The sequence below is a fragment of the Etheostoma cragini genome, chromosome 20 (genome assembly GCF_013103735.1).
Source record: "Etheostoma cragini isolate CJK2018 chromosome 20, CSU_Ecrag_1.0, whole genome shotgun sequence".
In the NCBI taxonomy this organism is placed as follows: domain Eukaryota; kingdom Metazoa; phylum Chordata; class Actinopteri; order Perciformes; family Percidae; genus Etheostoma; species Etheostoma cragini.
The window spans coordinates 1,955,447-1,961,761 of NC_048426.1; the positions used below are offsets into that span (position 1 = coordinate 1,955,447).

Genomic DNA, 6,315 nt, shown 5'->3' on the forward strand with positions numbered 1-6,315 from the left:
ATTTTTCCCTTACGTTACATTTGCGAGATGGGGCGTCTGTGTTGCATTCATGTCGTGTTGGAATAATCTGAAAAATTGGTTCCCGACTGGAAAAATTCCCACTACATCAACATTGTGAGAGTCACCCTTCCTCAGCTTTAACAATTCTGGACAGCATGTTTTACAAAAAACTAAAAATGGCAACGTCAGATGAAGTTTAGGAAATACCCGCAGTTAAATATTCCACTCATCACTTATCAGGTTTTGAAACAGATGACATTTGTGGGTCTTTGCACTTTGCGAGTGTCTTCTTGCAACACAAGCATCAACTCTTATCCTCTAAATGCCAAACACACTGTTGTAATCTACCTAATGAATTACACAGAACACCAGTGAAGATGGTGCACCAACCTCAACTATAAAAACATGTCTAGCTATTTTATTTATCCAACACGTTGCGGTTAATTTTGTTCCAGAAGCAACTTGTTTCACATCCCACCCGTCCATGCTGCTTGCTTAACAATCCTTAAACAATAGCTGCTGAAAGAGCAGAGAAACCGGCAGAATCCATTTTTTTCTTTACCTGTCAGTGTGGGGGTTTGAACCAGCAACCTTCCAGCCTCACGTCCACCTCTTGTCTAGCACATGTCAGATGTTGGAAGCTAAAAATAATAGAAGGAAAAACTGTAAAATAATAATAATACATTTTATTTATAATGCACTTTTCATCAATTAATCTGAAAGTGCTACAGGTAAAAAAAGAAAAAGAGAAGAAAAAAAAGAAAATAAATTAAAGCTATTCTTAGAAGAGAGGATGAAAAACATCTAAAGGGGACCAAAAGCTTTGCTAAAAAGAAATGTTTTAAGGCCTTTTTTTTTTAAACACTCATTGGATTGAGGTGCCCTCAAGGTGTCGGGGGGGGGGGGGCATTCTACAGACGTGGGACAGCAGCACAAAATGCCCCGTCTCCCATTGTCTTGCTCAAGTTTCCGCACTCTCATCAGGATCCTAGCTGCAGAGTTTTGAATGTACTGAAGCCTCTGCAGACTCTTTCTAGGGATCCCAATGAGAAGTGCGTTGCAATAGTCCAGTCTGGAGGAGACAAAGGCGTGAACCAGCTTTTCGGCGTCTGGGAGGGAGAGAATGGGTCGGAGTTTGGAGAGGTTACGGAGGTGGTAGAAAGAGGTCTTGCATAGGTGATTTATATGGGCTGCAAAAGTGAGTTGGGAGTCAATTTTTACACCAAGATTATTAACTGTTGATGTTGAAATATAGAAGCAAACTAGAGATTAAAGTACAAATTGTTCCCACATTTAACAGAATTGTATCATGATGGATTTCACATTGTCCGCGTTCTGATCATATTCTACTATAAATCAAACTAAATTCTGTTGTGCAACAATATGTAGAAGCAACATGATAAACTGTTAGACAAAGTGAGTATTAACTTCATCCAACCATGAAAAAATGCATTTGGAATTATGTAAAGTCAAAGCATGTCACTACAGCGTTTTGAACAGGCCTCATCTGGCCAGCTTTTGTAAGATTTCATGTCCGTGGATAATGAAATCACGCTGGACGCATGAAGATATAATTCATTTCCTGAGGGTAAAACACGATGTTGATCAAAATCACCAGCTGAGGTGTTTGCTGTATCCCTCTTTTAACTAATGTAACCATCTCAAAACCGCTGATGGAAACTTTCTTGAAATCACACAAACTAAAATGAAACCCTTAGAACATAGCACCATATCACAAATTAATTATAATATCTGGGTACTACCATAAACAAATGAGACCAGTGACATTTCCCGTGGTTAGTTGTAGTGGTGGTTTTCAAAATAAGCCCAGTTGCTAAAAGAAAGTCTTTTACCTCATACTGAATGCCGACATCTCAAGTGAGTTGTATGCTCACAATAGAGAAATTACAATAAAGTTCACTTTAAAACCCCAACATACTTGATTTGAACTGTGGTATTGATTACATGCTACTATTTCCTCACTCTGCAACCCTTAGCTCAAAGGGAGGAGCTTGCTGGAATGTAATGAAAACACAGCGGACACTGGTGACAGATTAACTACCGGCATCATGGGGTGTCCTGGTGGTCTAGGAGTTTAGGATGCTGACCATATATTCACAAAGGCCCCAGTTAAAGTCTGTCTGAGGACCCTCTCTCTCCTTTTATTTCTTGTCACATCTCCACAGCAAAGACAATTCCCTTAAATACCTCTAAAATCTGTATCACAATGTATCACCATGGTGACCTAATCAAAGCCTTATACATCGCTGAATTTAAAGATCTGAATGAAAACATCCACGTTGCTTTCTATTGCTTTCTGCTCAGTTTTGTAAGTTAAAGTCGAATATACATGACAAAGAGTCTACTGCCGCATTAGCAGCTATTTGAGGCCTGCACTTTGGCACAGCAGTGCTTTGAGCTAAATGCTAACCTCAGTGCTGATATAGTTTAGCAGGAGGAATGTTTCCTATGTTCACTATCCTACTTGAGAATGTTAGCATGCTCATATTTTCTCATTAGCACCTAACACAAAGTACAGCTGAGTACTGGATACATTCAATTGTTTGAGCTGATGATGGCGCTAGAGGAAAAGTCAGATGATCATTAAAATGATTGCAATTCATTATGCGGGGACCATAAACCAGACTGCATGGCAATCCATCCAGTGTCAATCCGAGGGTGAAATAGTTCAGTCTGGTCTAAAGTGGTGGGGTGAACAACACACCTTCCCATTGAGCCCCAATGCTAGCCTGGCTAAAATAAAAGATTGGACAAATCTAAAATTGTAAAAATGCCTTTATGATAAACATTGGCATTCTGTATTTGCACAAATATGCAGATTGCTACCAGGTGAGCCTTGGCAGCTCACCTGGTAGAGCCTGCGGCCATATACAGAGGCTCAGTTCTTGCCGCAGCGGGTTTGGTTCTGAACTGCGGCCCTTTGCTGCATGTCATTCTCCCCACCTCTCCCCTTTCTTTTCATTTTTTGGGCATTTTCAGACCTCTAATTGATAGGAGAGCTGAAGACAGGAAAGGGAGAAAACAACATGCAAAAGGGAAGCAGGTCGAACCGGGACCAAGCTATTTGGTCGCCCCCTCTCCCATTTCATATCTAAGCTTTCTTATTGGAAGTCACTAAAGTCACCCTTAGGTATACATGTCCTCTGCTACCGAACATGAAGCACTTGAATGCCCTCAAGTCTGAATTAAGAATCGGTGTGACTCCGGCAGAGCATATGGATCTCTTGCAGTCTCATCCATGCACATTCCAACAACTAAGAACAAGCCTAAGAACATAGAGTAGGAAGTCTGTGGTATGTGTTTGCCATGTGATGCTGGCTTGTCCTATGGGGCCGTCAGGTTTTGCTTTTCACAGGTTGTTGTGTGGAACTCATCGCTCATAAGGTTGCATTTCTCTGGGAACTGAAGTGTACGGAGACTTCTCACACGGTCGAACACTTTAGCCTGACATTTTCACAGCAGCTTAACAGCAACAAATCCATCAGCATGGCTTCAAAACAAGCACAGAAAACAAGGAAACAGTCTTGGTGTTTCTGAAGCGGAGGTCAAATTGATGTATGCGTGCATCTAATGGGTAATATTACTTTTGAATCTAAATAGTAAATAATTACGCCAATTTACGGTTTGCCATATCAATTCTAAAGATGATCAGTCAGTATGTCAGTGTTGTGTTCATAGATTGTTTCACCGGAACCAAAGCGCCAAATATTAATTAATGCAGCTTTTATGAATCTATTGTAGCTCCATGATATGTCCTACCAAGTTTATTATCCATCAATTTGTGTTTTAAAATGAGATGTTTCTTCTTCTTTTAGCAATAAATCATTAGCCTAGCAAAACTATGTAAAGCCAAAATGGTTGATCTGTAAAGAAATTTAAAAATTTGAGGCTACAAAGAGGCCATGGAATTCCAGAATCAAGTTTCCTTTTATATCTGCAACGCTTAAAGTACATGTCTGTCCAATATTTGGGAGTTTTGTGGACGCAGAAGAAAGCAGCTGCAAAATCCATATGGTTTCTTACTGGTCTAAATAAATCTATTATCACTAAAACAGCAATAAGGGATGATAAGGTGTGAGAAATCATAACTAATAGGCTGCATGTGTGTCCATTTACCAGTCATAAACCTGTGCTTCTGATGTTACAAACCTTCAGAGCAGCGAGTAATGTTAGTTCCAGTCGCTTGTTTCTGGTGAAGAGATTTCAAATGTGTCAGTTTTAAGGACGTGTGACGAGGACACATCCATCCTGGGAGATCAGTGTGGGAATTTTTACCCTCTGGAGGTGTGTCCTCAAAGGGCTAAAAAAAACAACAACAACTCTATACCCACACTGAATTAAAGTTAAAGGATGCTACTAATCAACGTGACTAAGTTGTATATTACACACGTTTCTGTACATAACAACACAGCACAGAGGAGCAGTTCCCAGTGCTGCACAGAGATGAAAAGAGATCACCGCCTGAACAGGATGCAGAAAACATCTGGCTTAGACTTAAAATAGACTTCTTTTTATCTGACTTACGTGCATATGCAATACGAATCTTACTTAACACTTAAAATGACTGCTTGCTGCTGCCATATGGTACAAAATATGGTCAGAAATCTGCATAGTAAAAAGGATTTTTGTTATAGGAAGGAAAAAGAGACATGTTACCTGAGAAGCCCCAGAACAGCAAAATCTGCCTTTTCGGACTCTGGTATTGATGTCCACATTGCTCTAACTCGTGTCTTTTTGTCGTCAAGCCTTCTCACGTGACATGTTTTCTGACAAATGCTTAAAAAATGTCATTCGATACACATATGATCAGAAAATTGACAAAAAGCCTGAATATGGTGGCACATCCGTCTAGTTAAAGCAAAATGCTTGTGAGTATTTTCCTTCCAGCCAGAAATTGATTTTGGTTTGGAAATGTTTTTTGAGCTTGAGCCAAAACTAAATGCTGTGTCATTTTGTGGGATCTTAGCCAAGAAGAAGAAGATGTAAAGAGATTATCTTATCTGCCTGGATTTGCCTTGACTTGCAGGTTTAGAAAAAAATCAGTAAGTAGGTAGATCAGTAAATCAGTGATGTCTGATTCAGTGTATAATCAGATAAAATACCTGTAATTATTTCCTAACATTTGAATAATTGCTCGTTTTGTTTTATCAAATCAATTTTCTGCATCACCGGAAAGTAACTGCGTTTGTGCCTAAAATATCTGCCCTGATACTTGCCAATTTCATTTTTGCTTTGCTGGGGTAAACACACCCATCCAGAGCACTAAACCCTGGAAGTGTGATTTGGAAATATTGTTGCACTTCTGTTTTCATACTTGCTTTTTTATACGTAACACATTGTACAGGAAGAAACATATTAGAGATGAGGCTTTGATAACTCAAGACTCCAATCATACCTGTGCCGTCTGTCACAACATAATGCTGCCTTGCTTTTCTGCTGTATTGATCTGATCCGAACCGGGCTAATGCACTGCTAACATCACTTAGCACTGAAGACCAAACACAAGAGCACATACAGATATGAGTGCAGCGATGATTGGTTCAGATCTTTGGGATATTGGCCTGCCAGGCATGTAAAACATCCTAATAGATTTTCCTGTTAAGATCTCATGCTGACAGACAGGATACATCCTGCATTCACCACCTGGGTAAATATACGGTCAACATTAGTAACCTTCTCCTGAAGGAATAACAGCCTATTGTTTTGGGTCAGCCGCCATATCCTAATTGATCGGTTAAAAAAAAAGCTCTTAACCTGCGTCTTTTCCTTCGTGTCCATCTACTCTTAATGACAACGCTGATGTAATGGCTGAAACATTAAAGTCAAATGTTCTGTCGGTTTCAGGTAAAGACTTAATAAGCCTGTCTTTCAGCTTCTTGCTTCTTAAGTCCATTAACTGAAACCTTCAGTTTACAGAATGGCCGAAAATGGTAAAAAATGCTGTTTATAACTTTTCATAACCCAAAGTAATGTCTTTTAATCGCATGTTCAGACAGACTAAGGTAGCATTCTTTTTTTTAGCAAACTGGATGCCTCATACGTCTGTTACTGAGCTATTACCATGTGTATCTTTGTGACTGGATTCACTCTTTCTAGAGGACAGGATAAATGGCTGTACTTCGAATTGTCAGAAGCTGTAATTGTCCTTGTCCGATTAGGCCGATCCATGAGACTGAACGGAAGACAGAGGAAGAATAGAAGGAGGAGAAGGAGAAGAGGGGGAGCAGCTCCTCCCATAATTAAGTTAGCGTGCTGCGCTGGAGGTTTATGTTTACAGGGCAGGCGAGGGAGTTT

At 39.9% G+C, this 6,315-nt stretch overlaps 1 long non-coding RNA gene across 1 annotated transcript in view; it reads right to left on the reverse strand.

Moving 5' to 3' along the window:
- Window positions 1–485: 485 nt before the first annotated feature.
- LOC117935852 overlaps window positions 486–6,315 on the reverse strand; it is a 33,110-nt gene continuing 27,280 nt past the window's right edge. Inside the window, exon 5 of the long non-coding RNA XR_004654836.1 lies at window positions 486–641. This is a non-coding gene — a long non-coding RNA (uncharacterized LOC117935852). The remainder of the gene's footprint in view (window positions 642–6,315) is intronic.